This window comes from Mauremys reevesii, linkage group 14, assembly GCF_016161935.1.
Source record: "Mauremys reevesii isolate NIE-2019 linkage group 14, ASM1616193v1, whole genome shotgun sequence".
NCBI lineage: Eukaryota > Metazoa > Chordata > Testudines > Geoemydidae > Mauremys > Mauremys reevesii.
In genome coordinates this window covers 6621938-6647755 of record NC_052636.1, presented here as the reverse complement: position 1 = coordinate 6647755, position 25818 = coordinate 6621938, and the positions used below count along the sequence as shown (strand labels likewise).

The window sequence follows — 25818 nt, the reverse complement described above, 5'->3', positions numbered from 1 at the left end:
TTGGGTATTAAAGGGCTCTTGAATTGAGCAGAGAAAGGCATAACAAGACCCCGTGGCCTGAAGGTGAAAAGAGACAAATTCATATTACAACTAAGGCACAAATATTCAACAGCGAGGATGATTCACCACAGGAACAAGCTACCAAGGAAAGTGATGGATTCTCCATCTCCTGATGTCATTTCATGAAGACTAGATGCCTTTCTGGAATGTGTTTGCCCCCAAAGTAGCTCTTGTGTCATACAGGAGGCCTGTGATATGCAGGGGGTCAGATTAGATGCTCTAATGGTCTCTTCTGGCCATAAAGTCGACTCATTTCTGAAAATCTGAGTGTAGCATTGGGAGCAGCGTCTGATGTTTCCCTGTCTAGCCGGTTTGCTGCCTAGAACGAATGCTCCTTGAGTGGGGTGATCCCCAGGGAGTAGCTCAAACCTGCAAAGTGCCTGGCCAGGGGCAGGACATTAGCACAGCAAGGGAGGGGTGTGGCAGTGACATCACAAAGGCCTTTTGCAGGAACTCAGCCTATTGGTCCAAGGCGGTGGGGAGGTGATGACCTCACAGAGAGATGCTGACATCAGCCAGGCAGGACAGGGGCGAGGGGCCAGGGAAACCTCAGAGACCCCTGTGGCTTTGCTTCAGCAAGTCTCCTTCTCCAGGTCTCTCTTTGAGGACTGAGAGAGTATTCGGGTTCACGGATGTGAGCACCAGGAGGAACCTCTTTTGAGTTTTCTCCTTCCCTTTCAGTGATTTTACTGGAAAACAGCCGTCCCTGTTTAGAAGGTAAGAGCCTCCTGGAGGTGTGAAACCTGTTCAGTCTGATCCATTTGGTGAGAGTTGAATTCTAGGCATGGAAAACATGAGCTTAAGGAGGCAGAATTTTATTGCACACCTGGATTTTGTCCCTTAGAATCACTGGGGACATTGGGGGTTGTCCTTTTTGTTTCACCTCTTGCTCCATCCACTGTCTGATCCCTCTTTTCTCTTCGTCTCTTGCTTCCTTTGTCCTTTCTCCTGTTCCCCTCCCAACACCAGGTTTTTTTCTCCTGCTGATAACCGCTCACGTTAACTGATCACTCTCGTTATAGTGTATATGGCAACACCCATTTTTTTCATGTTCTCTGTGTGTATATATATCCTACTGTATTTTTAACTGCATGCGTCCGATGAAGTGGGTTTTAGCCCACAAAGCTTATGCTCAAATACATTTGTTAGTCTTTATGGTGCCACATGTTCTCCTTGTTCTTTTGCAGATAAATTAATGGAGGTTATGCATTAATGGCTATTAGCCAGGATGGGTAAGGAATGGTGTCCCTAGCCTCTGTTTGTCAGAGGGTAGAGATGGATGGCAGGAGAGAGATCACTTGATCATTACCTGTTAGGTTCAGTCCCTCTGGGGTACCTGGCATTGGCCACTGTTGGCAGATAGGATATGGGGATGGATGGACCTTTGGTCTGACCCAGTATGGCCGTTCTTATGTTCTTATGAAGGGAGGGGCAGAGCCCTGCAACAGAGTTTCTGTAGTGTAGTGGTTATCACGTTTGCCTAACACGCAAAAGGTCCTTGGTTCAAAACCAGGCAGAAACATGATGGCTTAATTTTTCCCAGCTCCTAGTGGCCTGTCCCTGCTGTTGTAGGAGCAGCAGTGATTTCTATGCTCAATAGGTCTGTTATACTTCCCCCATTCCCATTTTTGTCTCCTCTCCCTCTCTGAATGCCTGTGAAGTGGCTTTCCCCCTCCCCCTCCCGCTCCCTCCTGCAATGCTTGTGGGATGAAGGGGCTGGTTGAACAGCTGAAAGAGCAGAAGAGCTCCTAGATAGAGAAGGTGTCTGGGACTCTCATTAGGCAGCACTCACACACCCAGAGCATGGACACTGCCCAAGGTGGAGTGTGACCCACCAGATGCAGCCAAGTCATCTCCAGTCGCAGGCCATGAGGAGCAGGTCCTTAAAAGGGGAAGGGGCCCTGTGCTCAGGAGTCACTCACAAGCTTGTACCTCCAGTGAATGCCCTTCGCCCCGACCGCCTGGCCAGTGGTTCGCTGCATTGCAGTTCATTGTGCCTCAGGAAGACTTACCTTCATCGCACTGTCCATCACGGTGCTGTGGGACACTTACTTGGCAGAATCCTGTGCCTGCCTCTTGGCTTCCCAGGGATGGCTACTTGCAGCCCAGGAGAAGAAGGATGGTTCTGGTGAAAGAAAGACAAGCAAAGCTCTGGGAGGAAATTTGGGTGTGGGCTCTGCGTGGGGGTGGGGGTGGGGTGCAGGAGGGGTGGTGCAGCTCCCAAAGTGACCGGTACACACAACCCTCTGGCAGCAGCTCCTAGAAGAGTGGGGCCAGGGGATCTCCATGTGCTGCTGTCTGCAGGCGCTGCCTCCAGAGCTCCCATTGGCTACAGTTCCTGGCCAATGGGAGCTGCAGAGTCGGTGCTCAGGGCAGGGGCAGCACGTGGAGACACTCCCCCCACCCCAGGGGATGCTGGGACATGCCAGCCACTTCTGGGAGCGGCACGGAGGGACGGAGGTAGAGTGGGCAGGGAGCCACCTTAGTGCTGCTGGCACATCTCTGCACACCCGTTGTGGGAGGGGAGCAGAGGGCCTCTATGTGCTGCCTGGGGTAGGGGCAGTGCACAGAGCTGCCTCCCCTCCCGGGTCTATTACAGGAGTGGGTGGGTGGGGTCTTTTGGCCTGCAAGGTGCAGCAGGTCAGACTAGATGATCACACTGGTCCCTTCTGACCTTAAAGGCTCTGAGTCTAAAAGGGAGAGGGAATTAAAGGAATTAAAAAAAAAAAAATGAAGCATTGTAATACCAGGATGACTCCAACTGCTCATTATATAGTCCCACCCCTTTCTTCCTCCACTGGGTGTTTAATGACCTGTTGGGATTTGGGATACTGATTCTCTTATTCCATTGATAAACTGATACAACATGACTGAAATTAAACCAATTCCCAGTGGAGGAATCATCACATCATTGTATTGGCTGGGAATTGAACCCAGATCAACTGCTTGGAAGGCAGCTATGCTCACCACTATACCACCAATGCATCTGGGGATAATTTCTGATTTTTCACACTTGGTGTCTGGTCACCTTACTTCTCAGCATGAGGCGAATGTCTCTGTGGTCTCTGCCATTCATCATGGGGAGTTTCCCCACTGATAACAGTTCTTGCTGGGTTGGGGATGGGAGAGAGAAGAGGGGTTTATTCTGTTTCATTCCTTTCCATTTTCTGTTCCTCCCCGTCCCTTCCAGGGTCCTCCCTTCCATTTCAGACTGTGCAGTGACACCCTTCCCGCACCCAGGACTCTCGAGCCTCTGGAGCAGCATGATCCCATGAGATCCTCAGTGACCAAGGGTCTTTTCCAACTTCCAGGAGACCCAGCTTGAATCTAAACGAAGCTCTGTTCCTTCCTGGGGATCCTCTCTCCCTTCATGGAGATCAAGATCATGAAGCCTCTGCCTTGCCTCCTGGGTCTGAATTAATGTCCCATTTCCCACTATGTGCTCGAAAGAAACAAATGTTTCTAACCCAGGTGAGTGGCGTTAATTCAGCTGGAATCCTTCACCCACATTCCTTAGGAGATACAGACTCTCTGTGACACAGACTGACTGGGGTTCATCTCTGCATGTCCCCAATGGGGAAGGAAAGACACTGAGGGCGAAGGAAGAAGATGGACAGAAGGAGTCAAATGGGGCTAGACCAGAATAGGACATTTTCTGCCTGTTAAAATGTACTAGACTCTAATTGCTTAAAACAAAACAAAACCCCACCAGCTTCTGTTTGAACCATCAGCTTTTCACAGAGCAGCCAAAGTGGTGAAGCACAGACACACATAACCACCAACAGCCCAAGTTTGTCTAAGAAGCACCTATAGTGGCTCATGCAGGGGGAAATACAGCTGTGGGTGTGAGTTCAGGCCTCACCCAGAGTGTTGGTTTTCATTAGCCACGGAGCTTCCCCCACTTGCTTTGCCCAATTCACATGGAAAGTGCCATAGGAGGGTGATGAGAGTAAATTCTAAACTCTGAAATGCGGAGGTTGGCCCAGAGATTGGGATAAGGGGTTTGAAGAGAAAAAGCTCTAAGAGTATAAAACCAGACAGTCTACAGGGGCAGGTTCGGTACAACGCCTCAACAGGGAGCCATTTGGGGGGGTTCACTCCCTCTGTTCAATGTCCTGAGAGGTATTTGAAGATGAAGATAACGCCATGGCTAACAGGTGACTGGCATGTCCTGGGTTAAAGAAAGGGACCTGGGTTAATAGTCTGAAGATTTGCGTTACCATCACTGTCTGACCCCCCTTCAGTGAGGAGCAGGTGTGTACGTTGCTGGGTAGAACGCACAGACTCCTGCAGAGCAGGGGCAGCTGTTTCCATGGCAGAGAGCCTGGCACTTAGGAGACTTTCTACACTTACTGTTTTGAAGCAATTCAGTAAAATAACAGTGGAGCTACAATGTCCGGTCCAAAATTTCAGCTGCCCCTGGTGCAAAAACGCTATTTTAGGATCTACATCGGAGGCTCCTGGCACTAGGACACCTGACCAGAGAGCTCAGTGGGGGCGTAACAGCTGCTGACTCTGAGGGTCCCGGGCTAAATCCACTTGCAGGGGGAAGTGTTTTGATTTATTTGATGGATAATGAGCACCAGCTACCAGGGGAGAAGCCCTGAGAGTCGCTGCCACTCCAGCTGCTGCTAGGGCAGGGGGTCCCCCAGGGGGCCAGCTGCTGCTCTGGCCACCCCAGAAGTGCTGCCAGAGGCCACCAAGCTGTGGCTGCTCCTGCTGCCCTCGGGACCACTGGTCAAGTGGTCCCCAGGGCCAGCCGCATTGGCCGCTGCTTGGGCGGTCCCTGGAGCCAGTTGATTGAGTGGCCCTGGAGTCAGCCACTGTGGCCACTGCAGAAGTCACGGAGGTTGCAGGAAATCACAGAATCCATCACTTCCACCATCTCCGTGATAGACACGGAGACAAACCCTTCCCTGCTGTGACTGCAGTTCCTGGAAGGAAAGAGAAGAACAGAAAGTGACGAGAGAAGGAAAGAGAGAGACTCCTGTCACCTCTCTCCTGCTGCCTCCCTTGTATTCTGTAACCCCATTTCACGGGGGTCCCGGTGCGGGTGCCATGGGGGTGACACTAGAGTTCTGGGGATTTGGGGGGAGGGGAAGGGGGCTCTTCACTTCTCAGCATTTCACACAAATTTGTCTTTGGGCTGAAATTTCTCCTGTTAGGCCTCTGTCAGAGCTGTACCCCACCCTGTTTGCGGGGGGGGGGGGGGAAGGGGAGATGTAAATTGCAGAGCAGGCAGAGAAGTCGCCCATAAAGGGTCATATTGATCTGGTGACTGGTTCTGACCGGGGTCACACGTCCTCTGACACAGGCTCATGTGCAGAACATGGGAGCTCTGGCTTGTCCTAAATGCTGTAGAGTGTGAGTTCCTGGGAAAGGGCAGGGGAGAGGGAGCAAGAGGAGAAAGGCAGAGACATTGGAGACGAGGAATTGTGGGGAGAAGAAGGAGAGAACAGAGAGACAGTAAATGATTGAAGCAGAACAGGTGTCCCAACTCCATCTTGCTCATCAGAGTGGTTCCGGAGCATGAGGCCGATGGCAACTGGGACAAATTACAGCATGGATTTACGAAAGGTAGATCGTGCCAAACCAACCTGATCTCCTTCTTTGAGAAAGTAACAGATTTTTTAGACAAGGGAAATGCGGTGGATCTAATATATCTGGATTTCAGTAAGGCGTTTGATACGGTACCGCATGAAGAATTACTGGTTAAATTGGAAAAGATGGGGATCGAAATGAAAATCCAGAGGTGGATAAGGAGCTGGTTGAAGGGGAGACTGCAGAGGGTAGTATTGAAGGGGGAACTGTCCGGTTGGAGGGGGGTTACCAGTGGAGTTCCTCAAGGCTCGGTTTTGGGTCCGATTTTATTCAATCTATTTATTGCTGACCTGGGAACCAAGAGTAGGAGTGGGCTGATAAAGTTTGCGGATGACACCAAGTTGGGGGGTATTGCCAATTGGGAAGAGGATCGGGATATTCTCCAGGGAGATTTAGATGACCTTGTAAACTGGAGTATTAGTAACAGGATGAAATTCAATAGTGAGAAGTGTAAGGTTATGCATTTAGGGATGTCTAACAAGAACTTTAGTTATAAGCTGGGGACGCACCAGTTGGAAGTAACGGAGGAGGAGAAGGACCTAGGAGTCCTGGTTGATCGTAGGATTACTATGAGTAGACAATTTGATGTGGTTAAAAAGCTAATGCGGTCTTGGGATGCATTAGGTGAGGTATTTCTAGTAGGGATAAGGAGGTGCTAGTCCTGTTATATAAGGCGTTGGTGAGACCTCATTTGGAGTATTGTGTGCAGTTTTGGTCTCCCATGTTTAAGAAGGATGAATTCAAACTAGAACAGGTACAAAGAAGGGCCACTAGAATGATCCGAGGAATAGAAGGCCTTTCGTATGAAAGGAGACTTGAGGAGCTCGGTTTGTTTTCCTTAACCAAAAGAAGGATAAGAGGAGATATGATTACACTCTTTAAATATATCAGAGGGATAAATACCAGGGAAGGAGAGGAAGTATTTCAGCTCAGTGCTAATGTGGACACGAGGACAAATGGATATAAACTGTCAGTCAGGAAATTCAGGCTTGAAATTAGACGAAGGTTTCTAACCATCAGGGGAGTGCAATACTGGAACAGCCTACCGAGGGAAACAGTGGGGGCGAAGGACCTCCATGACTTTAAGATTAAGCTAGATAAGTTTATGGAGGGGATGGTATGATAGGATAACGGGCTTAGTCAATAGGTCAATTAAGTGCCACACTGGTAAATAGTACAATGGGTCAATGGTATGATATAACCTTTTCCAGAGGGTTTGGCTGGAGAGTCTTGCCCGCATGCTCGGGGTTCAGCTGACCGCCATATTTGGGGTCGGGAAGGAATTTTCCTCCAGGGAAGATTGGCAATGGCCCTGGAGGTTTTTCGCCTTCCTCCGAAGCATGGGGCAGGGGTCGCTTGCTAAGGAGTGGGTGGATCGGCTTATGTGGCCTGCATCTTGCAGGAGGTCAGACTAGATGATCATAATGGTCCCTTCTGATCTTGAATTCTATGATTCTATGATCATAGGTGTTCAGAGAGACAGGTAGTTGTGGGTTTTCCAGTGTCAAGTATGAACTTTGATTCTAACAATGTGCATTGAAATATCAAGGGGATCTCCACATACCTGATCTCTTCCCTCTCCCCTTTTTTAGTATTAATTTTTATTTTGACGTGTTTGGCTTAACCGTGATCGTCTCTTTCCCCACCTGTATTGCAATGTGGGGTTTATGTTTATTTTGCCTCCCTGTTGTTCATGTCATTATAATTGTAACAGCAAAGGAATCTGCAGGAGCAAAAACTGACTCAAAACTTCATTTCCCCATCGTGCCGGAACATCCTACAAACAGCTCGAATCATAACACGCAAGGCCAGGGGATGGGAGATGCAGGTTTCCAAGGGTTCTGTCTTTCTCAGATGACATATTCCAGCCCCTTGTGTGCCTCCATCCTGTATGACCTGCTGGACTCTGACACATTTATTGTCTCATTCTATAGATAATGTGACTGTAACACAATGTGACTGAAATTAAACCACTTCCAGGTGAGGTAACAGAAGAGAAAATCCATTATTGCATTGGTTGGGAATCAAACCCAGATAAATTGCTTGGAAAACACCTACACACACCACTATATCACCAATGCATCTGGCAGGAGTAGCTTTCCTGCAGGCTCTGTGCGCTGGCAAAGGGGGTGACACATGACCATGCAGTTAATGAACAGAGTGGATGGGCTGGAAGCTGCCTGACAGCTGGGAGCAGAGTTAGGCTCCCAGAGTGACTGAAACGGGGCAATGGTGAAAACAGATCTCACTGGGAGCTGGCCCCACACCCGCCCCGCCCCGCCCCTAGGAAAGGGGAACTGAAGCTCAACTTCAATCACAGAAAAATCTTCCCTGAGAAGGAAGGGGACAGCTTGTTTTAAAGACCAGGTTTGTGTTTGTTCCTGCTACATACGGAGGGGCTGGGCAGTGCTGATTCCAGCCCCCAGACTCTGGGAGGATAAGGAACAAATTCAGGCTGCCAGTGACCTGCAGGAGGGAGATGATCTTTTGACAGTGACGGACGCCTCGTCCTAAAGGCCTTTGTCTGCCCCCTTCCAGTGACTGTTTGGCACAGGAATGCAGCCCCCACTCCTGGGTCTCTCCTGGGGAAATAATGTTTCTGTGCAAAACACCAAAGCTTTTAACAGAAAAGAAAAGGAAATGGCCACACGATGGGATTAGGACATAAGGAATGAAACACAAGATCCTTCTCCCATGTGCATTGATTTTAACCTTGTTGGTGGTGGTTTTGTATCCATGTTGGCCCCAGGGGTCCTCTGGGGCGCCGGGCATTGGCCACTTTCGGGAGAGTGGGCTAGATGAACTGGTCTGACTCAGTGTGGCTGTTCTTATGTTCTAACTGCTGGTTATGGAGGAGACGACCTTCCAGGCTACACAGAACTGAAGAAGTGTGTGGGGTTAGCTCCACAGCTTGTCTCTTTCACCAACAGAGGTTGGTCCTCTTACCCTCACCACCTTGTCTCTCTTGGACTCTGAAAAGTGTTTTCTCTCCACTCCCCTTGGAGAGACGTTAAGTTTCCCTTTGGGCAACTATCAGGCTGAAGCAATTGTATTGACTGTGACACTAGAATTGAAGATTTAATATTATAAATAAATGAGTCTAAACCTGAGGTTCTGGTTTTCACATTGGTTTTTCTAACTCAGTTCCCAATGCTCTTCTAGAAAGGCCTCCAGGACGCCTGCCCAGCCCAGCAAAAGTGGCCAGGAGAAAGCCCACACTGCTGCTCTTTCAGGTACTTGAAGGCTGCTATCAAATCCCCCCTCACTCCGTCAGTCCCCAGTCTGTGGCAGTGCCTGGGATTCTTCCCTCCTAAGTGCAGGACTCTGCACTTCTCCTTGTTGAACCTCCTCAGATTTCTTTGGGCCCAATCCTCCAATTTGTCTAGGTCACTCTGGCCCCAAACCCTGTCCTCCAGCGCTTGGATTCTTTAAATGCTTTCACAGAGCAAAGAGCACATGTTCCATGATTTCATAGGGCAGAGTTTTGTGCTATCGGGAGCTTTCCCTGTGTGAATTTGACAGGTGGATCAACATAGAGACACATTGTGACCCTTTTCAGGGTGCTGAGGGCTGTGAGTCTCCTTGTTGGCACCTGCCACAAGGAAGAGGGAGTTTGGCATTTGGCAGCTGGATGTTAGTGACCAAACTCACCAGCCTGCTGGAACTCAAGCACCCTCCTCTGAGCTAAAGCAGCCACGCTAACCCCTGAGTTCCTTCAATGTGTCCCCCTCTGGGGTCCAGCCCGGATCACCAGATACTCGGTGAAATCCCAGATCCTCTCTTCCCCAAGTATCCCTGGTTACTAGTTTTACTGTGGACCATTGCTACTGTATCTCACACAGCACCTGAGTACAGTTATCGAACAAGTAAAACATTTATTTAACAATGGAGAGAGATTTAAACAGATAAACATGAGTGATGGAAACCAACTGTTACCACTAAACAAAGGCAGAAAATGATAGAATAGAAAGGCCAGCACAAAAAACAGAGAGAGGAACAATAAGATACTAAAAGGACAATGGTTGGAACCCTCCATTTCTCTCAGTCTTTGGATTGATGGGTAGTAGAGCTGTAGCAACAGTTGAGGAACCAGGGTAAATTAAATCTAAGGTTTGAGCTGCTAGTGAAGCATTTCCCACACTCACGGCTTTCATAGGGCCTCTCTCCTCCGTGGATTGTTTGATGCCTAATAAGGTGCGAACTGCGATTGAAGGTTTTCCCGCACTCAGGGCATTCATAGGGTCTGTCCCCTGTGTGGATTCTCTGATGTCTAGAAAGGTCTGAGCTGCTAGTGAAGCATTTCCCACACTCACGGCATTCAAAGGGCCTTTCCCCTGTGGGGATTCTCTGATGTTGAGAAAGGTTTGAGCTGCTAGTGAAGCTTTTCCCACACTCACGGCATTCAAAGGGCCTCTCCCCTGTGTGGATTCTCTGATGTTTAGAAAGGTCTGAGCTGCTAGTGAAGCTTTTCCTGCACTCACGGCATTCGTAGGGCCTCTCTCCTCTGTGGATTGTTTGATGCCTAATAAGGTGCGAACTGCGATTGAAGGTTTTCCCGCACTCAGTGCATTCATAGGGCCTCTCCCCTGTGTGGATTCTCTGATGTTGAGAAAGGTTTGAGCTGCTAGTGAAGCATTTCCCACACTCAGTTTATGTATTTTTTCTCTTTCACCTGAGATATCCTGCTGTGTTGTGGTTTCCATGAGGAGCTTCTGAGTTCCCCAACAGGAAATAAATGTATCCACTTTCTTCCCTGGCTGGTTTCCTTGATCTGTTTTTGGTCTGTGCTGAATCTCCCAGGATTTTCCCTGCTCAGGACTCCTGGACACATTCCTTTTCGATCTTTGCGATAATGCTCTGTTTTTACCCACTGGCTCAACATTTTCAACCTGCGAATTCTGCTCCTCTTTCTCACATGCCATTGCATCACCTGCTGTGATAGAGACAGAAACCTCAAACAGGGATGGAAAGGGGAAGACCAAACAAAAACAAGTGCTGAAGACAGGTCAAATAAAAATCAGGAGCTCAACTCCCCCAAACTCTTCCCCCAAATATGAGAGAGGAGGGGGATGAATTCAGCCTTCACATCCCATCCAAATACGCAGGGGGAAGGGAGGAAGCTACTGCCTGTGGTCTGCTAGGATTTATAGGAAGCCATGAACTATATTTACCCTGAGGATACGACCCCTGCTAGGGACAATAATGAACTGAGAGACCTCCCCAAGGGCTTTTTTGGGCATTCCAGATGTTTCCTTCAGGCACTTACAGATTCTGAGGTGGTTTAATGTTTCCTCAACTGTGCAGGGAGATCTCAGGATCTCTCTTTCCTCTGACCGCTGGAGGTCTGGGACCCATGGCTCTTCCCATTGTTCCAGCTGGGAGATCACATCACGTTGGAAAACTAGAAACCCTGCTCAGATGAAAGAAAACAAAGGAGTTCAGTTGATTTCAAAAGACTTGGTCATAAAAAAACAAACATTCTATTAATTTAACTTCAGTGCTTAGTGTGACCTGGTGGGCCAGGGGCAGTTCTCACTGAAAATGCCAAAGTTAGGGCAGGCTGAAAAAGGGAGAGCAGATGCTCCCAAAACTGCTGGTTAACACTGAAATTAAACTCACTGACCAGTCACCAACTGGGTTATCGAGAAGCTGAAAAAAGAAATCACACGGCCCCCTTTATTGCATCCCAGTTCTCTGGCTCCTAATCAGCAGCGAGGTCCAGTACAGTGAGAGGTTATTTAAAAACTCTGCTCACATAAACAAAGTGTTCCTCTGACCCCAAAGGGTCACAGCCACATCACCAGGTCACTATAGGTTTGGATATTACCCAAAATTCCATCCTTCCAGCCAATCCTTTAGTATCTAAACTAAAGGTTTAAACAAAAGAAAGACAGAAAGAAGTTAAATGGGAAAGCAGTCAGGTACATTCCAAAATGGATATATCAGGTTCTTAGCAGTATTGGTGAGTTGCCAGTGTGAAAATCTGTCTGGAACACATCCACAGCTTGGATGGTCATTCAGTCCTTTGTTCCAGGGTTCAGTTTGTAGAGAAGTTGCTCCAGAGGTAGGAAGGGGGTTTGAAGACAGAATGGAGATGATGCAGCTGCCCTTTACATTCCTTTTGCCATGTGGCCTGTACTTCCTGTGTCCCAAATACAAGATTCACAGCACATGGCATGGAAAAGCCTTGAAGTTCTCATTACACAGGCATACCCCGGCATGTCTTGCTGACTCAATAGGTGTATCCCCTTGGTCCTTTCCATGGGCTCATTGTACAGCTGATGACTCTCAATGGGCCACCAAACAGGGTAGGCAGTGCTGATGCCAATATATCTGAGGGTGTCACCCAGAAACACTGCACCAGTCTGGAAATACAGATATACCCTACATATCTAATAACTCACAATACAAAGGTGATACAAACATAGAAACAAAATTATCATACTTGGCAAATCATAACATTTTCACTGACACCTTACATGGCATATCTAGCATGATTCATTGCAATTTTATCAGATTATTTTATTATTTTATTATTAATACCAAAGTGTCTCACAATTCCATACAGTGTCACACTTGGTAAACCAGTGAATTCCCAGGACCAGTTCCCCAGGTCCTTGAAGATGCCGAACACTATGCTTGTGAGGGATTGAAATACCCACATATCTGCTGGGAACACACACACACACACAGACACTGTATCTGTCTACACCCCTGTGTTCACTCTTCTAGAAAATTATGATAAATTTTGTATACAGTATGGCTTGTGAGGTATCATTTGAAAGAACAGAGGGAACAGGAACCCTTACCCAGCGAGGTCACATTCTCATAGTTCTCCTGCATGACATCCCAGTAGAGGGCTCTCTGAGTGGGGTCCAGCAGAGCCCACTCTTCCCTGGTGAAATGCACAGCCACCTCCTCGAAGGTCACCGTCCCCTGAAACAGTAAGAGTCCAACACTCAGGACCTCTTTCCCCACTCACAGCCCCACTATTTGTGGCAGAGAGGAGCCAATCAAATGGAAGCTGTGGGTGGATCGCAGTCAACAGAGTCCCACCCCCACCCCGCTCAGCGTATCCAGCAAATACCAGGGTGAGGGGACGAAGAGAGAGCCCCTTGTCTCTCCCAGCAGATCCATCACACACCTACTAGCCACCGACTGATACAGGAGACGGAGCCCCTAGCAGGGTCCAGGGACAGCTGCCTGGTAGGAAGCCCAATAACCTCCCCATTGTGAGGAGCGGGATATGAAGGGAGAGGCAGCTCCAATAAACCTGGGTGCCCCCTTCATAGCTCACAGCAGCCACTGGTTAGTGAGCTCAGGCTCCAGCACTGGGAGTCTGGTCAGTTTTACCAGCTCCATGTAGGTGGGCTATTTTCTTTCTTCACAAATTAGGGCATTTCTACCTCCCAACCTCCTGGGTCTGTTCCTAGAATCTAGGGCACTTATTAAATAACTCCCAGCAGGTTTGCCACACCCTGGCCTCCTCCTTTCCCCACGCTGTGAATTTCCTGCCCCGCTCCAACCTCCAGACCAGACTGTGCAAACCTTCCCATCTCCGGTGTATTTGCTCTCCCTCTCCTCCAGCAGGAACCCATCAGCAACCCCCCGATAATCTCTACCTGAGTTGGCTCCACTGCAGCCATTTCTCTTCCCTGTCCCACGCCAGGCTGGGATGAGCTGGAGCAAAACATGGACACCATTCTGCAGCCTGTCTGGGGGAGAAGGGCAGTTGTGGGGGTTTCAGAACCGGTTTTAGTTAATTACACATCAGAATTCCCCCAGGCCCCTTCCCTGCAGACAGACACCCTAGATTCTGCCATGCTGGGAAATGCTCAGTCTGTTTATTACAATGTTGACCTGGCCCCTGCTGCCAGGCTAAGCCCAGACACATTTTTAACCTCCCTTCTCCCTCCCCTCACCCCGTAACAAAGTCTCTGAACACAAGGCTAGAAAAGAGCAGAACCAAAGGAGTCACTGTGGGGGATTCCCTCGGACTCTGACCCCACGGCAGCCACACCCCAGCAGAGGGAATATGGAGTCAGGAACTGGCTTTTCCCCTCTCTGATCCTTGTTTTGTTCACTGGAAAGTGGTTCTGCCCAGGGATGCAGCAATACATGTGTCTGGGTGGACTAGAGAGCTGGAAATCTCTCCCCCCTCATTTCAACCACTGCTGCTTTCAGTCTCTCCTTCCTCTGTCCTCTCTCCCTGCCCCTCTGGCTGGGACAGTCCCATTCCTGGGGGCTTTGCTCTCCCATGGCTGGATTTTCTCCTGGCAATTGCTACTGGGAGGAGAAACGAGGAGGGGCTGTTTGTGCAGAGTCACATTCTTGCCAGTCCCCAGCACTTTCCCTGAGGTCTGTCAGTTACCTGGAGACTCTGGCTCAGAATTTAGTATTAACAGGGCCCAGGGCTGCCCTAGGGGGCTAGGACCAGCTGGAGAAAGTCATCCCCTGGGCCAGGCAGAGAAGCAGCTTTAATTCAGGTCACATCCCAGCACAAAACCCCGTTGGGGGAGCAGCAGCTGCTACGCCTGATCTCCCAGATCACAATGGAGGCTGCAGCATCTGACCCAGGAAGCTGAACCCCAATATCCTGAGCAGAGAGGGACAGAGCGTTTGAGCAGCTTCCCTCCTTTAGCTCTCTGGGGAGAGCAGCTAATGAGAGCCCCTCCTCACAGGGAGAATTGCTGATCTCATTTGCCCCACTGTCCATCTGGATTAACAATGGTCTCAGTGAAACCAGAGTTCAGAAAGAATGAGTCCAGAACGCTGTGGAAGAGACCATTGTGCGGCAGTGCTGACCCCCCTCCCACCTCCCTCACCCCCAGATCTAGGACAAGGATGGGGGAAATGGGGGTGCATTTTCCCAACAGAACCAGAAGTTCCTGCAGTTTTCAAGAGGGGAGAAAAGCAAAAATCTGTGATTTCACCTCACAGTGTTTGATAAGTGGCTAGAAAGTTATCACAGTGACTGGGCCTGGCCGGGGAATGTCGGGCAGTGCTTGGAGCCAGGATTCTGGCATAAGCTAATCAGGGAGAAGAAGAGGGGTCAGGAGCAGCTCCCAGAGCCCCAGCCATCCCCCCCCCCAGATATTCCCTGGGACCCAGCCCCCAGAGTCCCTGGCTAGGGAGCTCAGATACCCCTCAGAGACCCACCGGCCAGAGAACCCCCACCAGATCATCACTGCCAGGTTGGGAATCCCAAAGGGTTCCCCCCACCAAAAGACCCCAACAGCCAGAGACCCCAAAAGGGACCCCCACACATTGGGAACTCAGTCCTCATTGCCTGCCTAGGATTCCCCGCCCTCCAGCAGGATCTGCCCTGCCCTTTGCCTGGCACCCCTCCTCCCCTGCAGGATCCCCTGATGCTTTACAGGGGCACCCCCTGGCCTAGCGCCGGGGATTCTCCCACACACACTCTGTGCACTGGGCTCGGCAGCGATCCCAGGAGTCTGCGGGGGAAGCCCAGACAGAGCCCCTGGCACAGCACCAGGCTCCCTCTAACCCCCTGTCCTGCCTCCCCAAGAGACGTCCACCCCGGCTGTTCTGCAGCCACCAGGCCCCCAGCGATACCCACCTCCAGGACCCACAGCCTCAGGGCTGGGCACATCACACCCACCCCCTGAAACCCCAAATCTCCAGAACCCACCAACCTCACTAGGGTACCCCCTGCCCAGCCACCCAGAGGCCTCTCCCACCACAATCCCCCTTCAGCTGCAATCTCCCCACACAGCCCCACCTCCACCCAGCAACACTGTTACCTCACAGTGCCTGAGAAGTGGATAGAAAGTGACCACCGCCCCCTGCTGGCCAGTCACACAGGCAGAGGGAGCCCTGGGGGATGTCTTTTGAACTGGAGTATGGAAGGCCTGGAGGGACAAAATAGGTAAGAAATGTCCATGGCCTGTCACTAGCAAATAATGGCCACCCTGGATCCACCCCAGAGGTGGCTACATCTTAGCACTGTGGGAAGCAACCCCTCACAGAGGCCATTTGTCATGGGGTTTGGGATACTTCTGGACCCACACTGCACTCAGAGTGACCTCCTCATCCCGTGCCAGCTGGAGAAAAGAAAAGAGTCCAGCCAACTCTCCCGTTACCAGCTGGGAACCACTGATCCCCAAACATGGGGAGGCCTCTGACTTTGATGGGTATTAAATATGTGGCTGGTCTCTTTCTTCGGCAAACATTTTAACAGAGATAAAGTAGGGAACAAATGATTCACAAAGGAGACGGGAAAGATGATCTCTGGCAATTTAACCCCCTACAACATCCAGGATGGAGAAGAACTCAAGGCAACAGGTTCCCTCGAAGGAAGAAATTGCTGGGATTTAGAAACATGGGGAACAGCCTCAAACCCCAGAGGATTTTTAACTGACATTTGATAATGACACAGAAAGAGGCAAAACCTGAGCTTTGAGAGCAACGTTCAGAAATGAAAGAGTTCCCAATCTGAGACATTTTGGATCCACTTTGCAAATTATAGAGAGGAAAGTGGAAAATCAGAGGGATTTTATATCAGTTGTTGATAGGAGGTAAAATCTGAGTGTTTCACATCAATATCTGATAAATGAATAAAGAGGAAATGGGCAACATTTGCAAACATTTTATATCCAGGTTCAAGAATCTGAGCAAAGGTGTAAACCTGAGATTTTCTTGGTATTTTATAATTAGAGAGACAGGGGAAAATCTCAGGGCATATTCAATTAGAAACAGACAACTAGAGAGCAGTGGGGCAAAGGTTTAGGTATTTTATATGAACCTTTGAGATTTGCACAGAAAATGTGTCACAAACTGCGTATTTGATAACATGAGAGAAAAACACCAAGATCTGAGGGGATTTTATATTGCTGTTAACGAACTAGTGGTAGAAGATGACAGAACAAGGAGTAATGGTCTCAAGTTGCAGAGGGGGAGGTTTAGGTTGGACATTAGGAAAAACTTTTTCACTAGTAGGGTGGTGAAGCACGGGAATGGGTTACCTAGGGAGGTGGTGGAATCTCCTTCCTTAGAGATTTTTGAGGTCAGGCTTGACAAAGCCCTGGCTGGGATGATTTAGTTGGGTTTGGTCCTGCTTTGAGCAGGGGGTTGGACTAGATGACATCCTGAGGTCCCTTCCAACCCTGAGATTTTATGATTCTATGATTTTATGAAAATGGGGACTGTTGGACTGGATTTTATACGACTGTCCAATACATAAACACAAAGTGATGGTTCCCCCACCCCCACCATTGCCATGGGCAGCAGGGAGCCCTTTGAGGAGCTGATTAAAAGGGCAAGGGAGGGGGAGCTGGAAGGTCCCTGGATAAAGGAAGGGGGCAGCAGTGGGGGACGGGTGGGTGACTGGCAACTGATGGTTGGGGGTAACTGTGTTGGTAGTTAGGGGGCAGCAACTGGGATTGGGAAACGGGGGTCTGGGCAGTCCCCATGGGGGACACGTGCGCCTCCCTTCTCTGCCCTGGCAGAGAACAGGCATCTCATAGAATATCAGGGTTGGAAGGGACCTCAGGAGGTGTCTAGTCCAACCCCCTGCTCAAAGCAGGGCCAATCCCCAACGAAATCCCCAAATGGCCCCCGCAAGGAGTCAGTTCCCAGCCCTGGGTTTAGCAGGCCAGTGCTCCAACCACTGAGCCATCCCACCCCCACTCCAGGGGCAGCCATGTGCTGGGGAATGACTCAGGGCAACAATTTCCCACCTAAACAAGGACAAATCGCTGCAGATAAAATGGGTGGGAAAATGCCCCTCACTAGAGAAGATTTTAAACTGACGTTTGAGACTCGTGGGGAGAACGGGGGAAATCGGGGGAGATGGGAGAGGTGATCATTGGAGGGGATGGGGGGGAAATCGCCCCAGATTTTATAGCCCCATCCCATGTGAGATACTGAGAGAGAAAAGGGGCAGAACTAGAGAGAATTTGTATCGGGGGCGAGAGGCAAGTGGCACAAACAGGGACAGGATCCAATTAACCCCCCTCCCCCCGTCGCCCGCCCGCCACCCGGGAATTTCCTGGCTGCCCAGAGACAGTTCAACCCCGCCGCGTCCCACTGACCTTCCCCACAACTCCAGCTTCTCCCCTCCCTGCCTGACACCCCCCATCTCCCCCCACCCCACAGGGGATCCCCCCCGCCAGGCCCCAGTCTCTGCCCCCCAAATCCCACTGGGGCTGAGGCAGCTCTGAGGCTTCTCCCAGGTTCCCCGGGGCAGAGTCACTTTCCTGCCCAGCCCCAGTGCCCCGGGGTCTCTCACTCCCGGGGCTCCGTGGGAGGCTGGACACCAGGGATGCAGGACGGCAGGAATGGGGGTGACAGGCCTCCTGGTCCTCAGTCTCACGGCGGGACCGAGGGGGCTCGTCGCTCTCCGGCTCGGGAGCGCTGGGAAGACCCGACCGTGGACGGGCCGTCGCTGGGGGGGGACGGCCCCGCGCAGGCGCTGAGCACATCCTTATATCACTTCTGTGGCGGGAAAAGTGCTGAGGAGATGGAACGCTGAGGGCTGGTTTTGGCGGGAAAAACCGGTTTGGACTGGTTTGAGCCTGTCCCCTGATGGTAAACAAGTCCCCTCTCAGAGATGGAGTCCAGGGGTCAATAGTTCATATGCTCCAGATTGGATCTTATTTTAAAGCCAGTGATTTACTTCAGCAACATCTTATTAACCAACTCATTGAACATATTAAACAGTTTATACTTCTCACACCTAACAATGAGATAATAAAAGAACAACACAGACAAACCTTGTCAGTAACGGCTAATGTCCCAACTGGGAAGCACATGAGCTTGCTGCAGAGCTGCTGCTCAGGGACGGGAACCTCCTGCCACCCCAGCCTCCAAAATCACTCAGGCTGCACTTTCTGCACGACTAGGTGCTGGCTGAGGGGGGCATGAGAATTGGTGGCCTCTGCTGCAGGTGATGGGAATCTCGGGTATTTAAAGCCATGGCCTAGAGGAGGGAAGTGCCTAACTCCAGAGTCTGCAGCTGCCTAGGGCCAGGGCTGAGGATTTAGAGTCCCTAGTGCAGCCATTGCAAGGTTCAAGCAGGCTCAGCCCTGCCATTGCCACCCCTCCTGCGGCTAGTAGCTGCAGCTGGCTAAGGCTGGCCTCTGGGAACTGGCCCCATGGCTGTAGCCAGAGAAGCTGCAGGTGGCTCTGTGACTACTGGGGCCATTAAGCTAGAGCAGCTAAAGACACTGGAGTTCACCTCAAGGAACAGAGGTCACCAGTAGGACAGGAATGTCAAGGGGAGCAGGGAAAGAGGGAGCAGGTCAGGCTGGCAGAGGAAGCTTCCAGCTGGGTGGGAGCATGTCCAAAGTGGAAAGGAAACAAGTATGGGGAGAGGTGGTGGTGACCAGGTAGCAGACTAGCATGTAGATGGGAGCAGAGGGAGAGAGGCTGGTGGCTTCAGATTCCCAAGGGCTAAGTCCTGACTTCGGGGAGATGGTGTTTGCAGGTGGCTGGCTCACATGGCAGGATGGCTGCTGAGGGAGGGATCTGTCAGAACTGATCAGGTGTCTGCTGGCTTTAGAACTCTGAGCTGAGACTAGGATCACATGCGGTGACTGGTGACGTGGGGGGTACTGGAGACATGGCTAGAGAAGGTCTGAATGAGGAAGGAGATAAATTTGTGGGGAGTTTCCTTGATCACTATGAAAGTTCTGCTCACTGTGGACACTGGTAAACCCACATGGGTGTACAGCTAAATAAGAAAACCTGGGGGCTGAGGAGCTGTGTAGGGCAATGCATATAGTCACGGAGAGGTGTGTGATCAAAATGAAAAATGTCTCTGAGGTTCAGTAGTGGGTATGCTAAGGCACCAATGGCACTGCCCCACCAGGCCCACACTCAGAGCCCACAGTGACTATATAGGGGCCTACAAATATGTTTGGTGCTGAGGCCCACAAAAGGTTAATCTGGCCCTGACTGCCTGAGCACTATTTCAGCCCCACATTTTTGGATGGATCTCCCACAGTGGGAGCTGCAGAGCACTCCCCCCGCCACACCCACCCACCCATCCACCCCCTGGTCTTGGGAGGGGAACAGGAGAAAGGACAAAAGAAGCAAGAGACAAAGAGAAAGGAGGGAGGGAGGGAGGAAAAGGTGAAACAAAAAGGACAAACCCTAATGTCTCCAGTGATTCTGAGGGACAAAATCTCAGGTGCACAATAAAATTCTGCTTCCTTAAGCTCGTGTTTTCCATGCCTAGAATTCAACTGTCACCACATGGATCAGACTGAACAGGTTTCAAACCTCCAGGAGGCTCTTACCTTCTAAACAGGGACGGCTGTTTTCTAGTAAAATCACTACAAGGGAAGGAGAAAACTTGGAAGAGGTTCCTCCTGGTGCTCACGTCCATGAACCCGAATACTCTCTCGGTCCTCAAAGAGAGACCTGGAGAAGGAGACTTGCTGGAGCAAAGCCACAGGGGTCTCTGAGGTTTCCCTGGCCCCTCACCCCTGTCCTGCCTGGCTGATGTCAGCATCTCTCTGTGAGGTCACCACCTCCCACCGCCTTTGACCAATAGTCTGAAGTCCTGCAAAAGGCCTTTGTGATGTCACTGCCACACCCCTCCCTTGCTGTGCCAATGTCCTGCCCCTGGCCAGGCACTTTGCAGGTTTGAGCTACTCCCTGTGGATCACCCCACTCAAGGAGCGTTCATTCTAGGCAGCAAGCCGGCTAGACAGGGAAACATCAGACGCTGCTCCCAATGCTACACTCAGTTTTTCAGAAATTACTCGACTTTATGGCCAGAAGAGACCATTAGAGCATCTAATTTGACCCCCTGCATGTCACAGGCCTCCTGTAGGACACAATAGCTACTTTTGGGGCAAACACATTCCAGAAAGGCATCTAGTCTTCATTAAATGACATCAAGAGATGGAGAATCCACCACTTTCCTTGGTAGCTTGTTCCTGTGGTGAATCATCCTCGCTGTTGAATATTTTTGCCTTAGTTGAAATATGAATTTGTCTCTTTTCACCTTCCAGCCACGGGGTCTTGTTATGCCTTTCTCTGCTAGATTAAAGAGCCCCTTAATAGCCAATATTTTCTCTCCCTGAAGGCACTTCAACACTTCAATGAAGTCACCTTTCAACCTTCTTTTGATAAGCTAAACAGGTTGAGCTCTTTCAATAGCTCACTAGAAGACATTTTTCTCCAGCCCTCAGGACATTTGGTGGCTCTTTGCTGCCCCAGCTCCAGTTTCACAACATGTTTTTCAACTAAGGACACCAAAACTGGAGGCAGTATTCCAGTATCAGTCTCACTGATGCCGTGTCACCTCCTGTGACGTTATTGACATAATCTGTAACTGTATAGATCACCGTTGCGACCGCTGTTCTATATTTGAAGCCAATATTATAGAAAGGTTGTCATGTAAGGGGTCTATGGAGAGGTTCTGATTGGCTGATTATAATGATGCCATCTCTAGATGTGTATCATTTTTGTAGTTGATGTTATAAGTATTGGCTCTGTTCTGTCATTATTTCAAACTTGTGATCTGCTTCCGGGGAACACCCCAGACAAGTTGGTGTCAGTTCTGCCTAGCCTGCTTGATGGCCCATTAAGGACCATCAGCTACACAATCGACCCACTGAGAGAAGGCAGATACGCCTTGTGACTCAGCAAAGTATGCAGGGACCTGCCTATGGAGAGAACGCTAAGGTTTTTCTATGCCACGTGCTGGATAGAGTGTCCTTGGGACAAAGAAAGCAAAGACCACATGGCAAGAGACTATAAAAGGCTGATACCTCATCTCCATCTTGTCTTCAATCCTGCTTCATACCTCTGGAGGGACTTTGCTACAAACTGAAGCTCTAGACAAAGGACTGAATGGCCCATCCCAGCGGGAGATGTGCTCCAAAGACTTGATTTGAACCTGCAGTTTATTCCATCATTGCTACAAGCCTGAACCAAGAACTTTCCCATTACTGTATGTGAAGGGTTAAAATCCATGTGCATTTTATATAACAACCTGGTCTATGGATTGTGCCAGCTCTTTTCCAGACCCGAAGTCCAGACTATGGTCTAGCCCACTATGACTCTTTTGATGGTTTAAATTACACTCACAGGCACTGATGATAGAGTTACTGAAAGTTTGGGAGTTAGGAGCTGATAGGTCAGTGGTCCAGTCCTCTCACAGATGACCCCGACCCTCTGGGACAGGGGCAGGTCTGAGCTCTCACACCAAATGCCTCATTGTGGCTGCCAGAATCTATGGGCGGCTCATTTAGTTTACACTGAGGGTTGAGTCCTGCTTCGTGCACCATGTGTGAGAATGAAAATCCTAAACCGCCCTTTGAAATAACAAAAGCAGCAGGACATGTTATTGTCCCTGCCCCAAAGCAGACAGACTGATGGAGAAATGCCATTGAGACCAGGGTAATACTCCACTGCCGTTCTACCTTTTTTACTTGCTAAACTCCCTCCCAGCCTTGTGGGGTCTCAGAGCCCGGTACTGAGCCTGAGCCGAGATGTCTACACTGCAAATTTACCACCCCACAGCCCAAGCCCTGGGAGCCTGAGCTGGTATGGGGCAGCCCTGGGTGTTACATTGCAGTGTGGACATAAGCCTATTGTGTTTCATTTCTTAGGTTCTGCTGCCATCGTGTGGCCATTTCCTTCCCCTCCTTTCTGTCCAAAGCACAGAGCCCAGTTCCTCCAGAGGGAGAAGGACATCTTTCTTCTTTCCTTCCTCAACAGCCCCCTTCCTTGGAGAGCCCTTTGCTGGGGTCTGGGTGGGGAACAGCCGTTTCTGAGGATTAATTTCATATTAATGGTGTTGATCTATAGATTTTACAGCCAGACTAGATCACTAGGTACCTCTGCTCTGACCTGATTCAGAACAGAGTCCAGAGAATTTTACCCAATGACTCCTACATCCACCCCAAGATCTTCTGGCTGAACGAGGAGGGTTCATTCAGAAAGTCATCGTGTTTGGGTGTAAAGGTGTGAAATGATGGGGAAATTGGCTCCTCTCTCAAGTTTAAATGTTGTCACTTCTACATCTAGACCGGGGTGGCCACCCTGAGCCTGAGAAGGAGCCAGAATTTCCCAGTGTAACTGCCAAACGTGCACCTTTGTATGCAACTACTGAGTCAATTGTGAACTTTCCCATCATTGTCCTTTGCTCTTAATCCTGAGGCTATTGCCCCATCATGGGGCCATTTCCCGCCTCTCTTTCATACAGAAGCACAATTTTCTTTGCACAGACACAGGAACAGCAAGATCTTTCTCTGTCCCTTGTGCAAAGCAGGGGGCCAAATTCCATGGAAACAATGGACAAGCAGGGGGCTCTGGGCACATCCAGCCCTGGCCCCTGGCCGTGAGATGTTCCCTCCCCTCTTTCTTTATGCTGCTGCTGCTATTTCATGGATTGTCTGGGATGGGGGAAAAGCTGAGTTCACTCCAGGTGGAGGGGAAAAGAACCCTGAAAATCTCAGGACCCAACCCCTGCTACCAGGATCACTGAGGGGCTGGGAATCTGCCTGGGAAAGGGACTGTGTGAATTGTCAAGGTAGGGAATGAATAACAATCTACAACAAGATCCACCTCATTAAGCACTGACACAGGCTAATCCTGCTGGCAATAGAAGGGAAACTGGGAGCCATTCTTTGCTGTTCAGCCATGGAAACAGTGACCCAATTGCACTGCAGTGAATGTGCTGGGGAAGGCTGGACTTCACAGGCAGGTGGAAATAGTAGATCCTAGAAATACCTGGAGCTTCCCACACCACTGCTGCCACCAGGGTGAGGTGTTGAGCTTCTCACAGCATCTCCCACTATGACCTTGCAGCAGGGGATTGCCGCACCCCCAACCCAATGCAGGGGAGAGGGCTGAGTGTATCTCTGCACCCTGAGACCAGGGCACCCACACTCTGTGCCCCACACATAGAATCTGGCCCTGCTGAAAAGTGACCCCTATGAACAAGTCACCTCCAGGAGAGCAGGATTGGTCCTCAGAGAGGGGAACGGGCTTCTTGTGAAGCTTATAGGTCACTGGATGCTCTGGAAACAGGAGGGCTCTGAGTGTAACCCATAGCAAACACAACCTGCTAGGGGATGTAGCTCAGTGGTTGAGCACATGCTTTGTGTGCATGAGGCCCTGGGTTCAATCCCCAGCATCTCCATGATCATTTTTTCACCCTGCTGCTTTGCTCATGCCCAGAGGGGATGTGGCCCACCAGTCTCCCTGCACCAGTTTCAGTCCTGCTCAGTGAGGAGCAAGTGATAATTGCATGGAAGGTCTGGGGGGGTTCTGCTCCTAAGTCACCGCGGTACATTTAAGATTCCCACCCGCTGTCTGCTTGGGACAAGGGTAGATGAGAAGGGCGAATCCTCCAGCACTGGAGGGAAAGGTCCCATCTGCACAGCCTGAGAGGCAAGGAAACAGAGGGGCAGGGTAGAGAGAGGTCAGTGATTTACTCCCAGCAGGGGACACTGTCTTTTTGAGTATCAGAGGGGAAGCCGTGTTAGTCTGGCTCTGTAAAAGGCGACAGAGTCCTGTGGCACCTTCTAGACTAACAGACGTATTGGCGCATGAGCTTTCGTGGGTGAATCCCCACTTCGTCAGATGAATGGAGTGGGAATTCTGTGACTGGCTTGCCAACTACAAAAGCAGTTTCTCCTCCCTTGGTGATCACACCTCAACTGCTAGAAGAGGGTCTCATCCTCCCTGATTGAACTAACCTCGTTATCTCTAGACTGATTCTTGCCTGCATACTTATACCTGCCCCTGCAAATTTCCACTACATTCATCTCACAAAGTGGGATTCACCCATGGAAGCTTATGCTCCAATATGTCTGTTAGTCCGTAAGGTGCCACTGGACTCTGTCTTTTTGAGGCGAGTGCTGCTGGCTTGGGATGGTGCTGACGATGGATAGAAAAAAGGCTGGAGTCAATGGCAGATGGGACCACAGAAGGGGAAGGGGAATGGCAGCCCCACAGAAGGTCCTGGGTGCTCAGATGCCCCCAGTTATTGCACCTAGACAGAGAAAAGACACCGAGGGACCCAGCCCCCCTACAGTGATCCCATGGACAAGAACCTGGTTAGGAGTGGGGTGAAGGCTCCCTCTGGGCAAAGGGGAGCTGAAATCCCTCCGCATCCTGGAATTTAAGCAACGAAAGCTTCAAACCCTGCATGGGTGTGGGCTGAGGTGCATCAGCAGACGGTTGGGCAGGAGGTTTGTATAATTTTTGGTGGTGCCCAGAATGGGACCAAGTCCTGCCCCACACACCTGTGTAAGGCTCTGGGAAGGAGTTTGGGTGTGGGAGAGAGAGGGGTTGGGCTCTGGGAGAGTTTGGGTGCAGGGTCTGGGCTCAGTCAGGGGGTTGTGGTGAAGTAGGCAGTGTGGGGGGCAGGCTCTTGGAGGGAGGTTGGGTGAAGATGTGGGGTCTGGGCTGGGGCAGGGGTTGCAGGAGAGGGTGAGGGGTGCAGCATTTACCTCAGGCATCTCCCGAAAGCAACCCGCAGCCCCTAAGCTGGAGGGCCGGGGGCGTCTCTGAGCACTGCTACCCGCAGACTCCACCCCCGCAGCTCCCATTGCCACAGTTGGCAGAGTTGGCAGTTGGGGCGGGGGCAGCATGTGGAGACCCCCCACCCCCACAGTTGTTCTTCTCACAGCTGGCTGATGGGGGGGCAGCAGGGGATCTCCCAAATCTGGGGGAATCTCTCTGTGCCCCACTGTTAGTTCTCCATCCTGTCTCCCCCTAACCACGCACCACTCCCCTCCCCATTATCAATGTTTTAAAGTAAACCTTCCCTCCCTTTATGGGATACAGACTCTGTGACAGAGACTGACTGGGGCTCCTCTCTGCATGGCCCCAGTGGGGAAGGAAAGAGACTGGGGGAGGGGGAGAAGATGGGCAGAAGGAGTCAAATGGGGCAAAGCCAGAATAGAGATTTTCTTCCTGTTAAAATGCACTGGAGTCTCATCGCTGAAAGGCCGCATCTTGAGTTAAGTTTGAACCAGCAGCCTTTCAATTACCAGGCAAAGGTGTGAAGCACAGAGACTGATAACTGCCTGCTTCCCAAATGTGTTTAAAAAACATCTTTAGGGGTGCAACTGGTTAGTGCAGAGGGGCCATCTGTTGGGGTTATGAGTTCAAGCTTTCTCTCAAGCCCTTGTTTCTCTTACCTATGTAGTTTGTTTTGCCTAATTCATA

The 25818-nt window shown here is 50.5% G+C and overlaps 3 non-coding genes across 3 annotated transcripts; 2 read left to right on the top strand and 1 right to left on the bottom strand.

Annotated features, from left to right (window-relative positions):
• The first annotated feature begins 1509 nt into the window (after positions 1 to 1509).
• On the top strand, positions 1510 to 1582 carry TRNAV-AAC. The gene has a single exon. It is a non-coding gene; the product is annotated as a tRNA-Val (tRNA).
• A 1390-nt stretch (positions 1583 to 2972) lies between these two features.
• TRNAG-UCC lies at positions 2973 to 3044 on the bottom strand. Its single transcript has one exon. It is a non-coding gene; the product is annotated as a tRNA-Gly (tRNA).
• Positions 3045 to 23710: 20666 nt separating this feature from the next.
• Positions 23711 to 23782, top strand: TRNAT-UGU. Its single transcript has one exon. It is a non-coding gene; the product is annotated as a tRNA-Thr (tRNA).
• The last annotated feature ends 2036 nt before the right edge of the window (positions 23783 to 25818 follow it).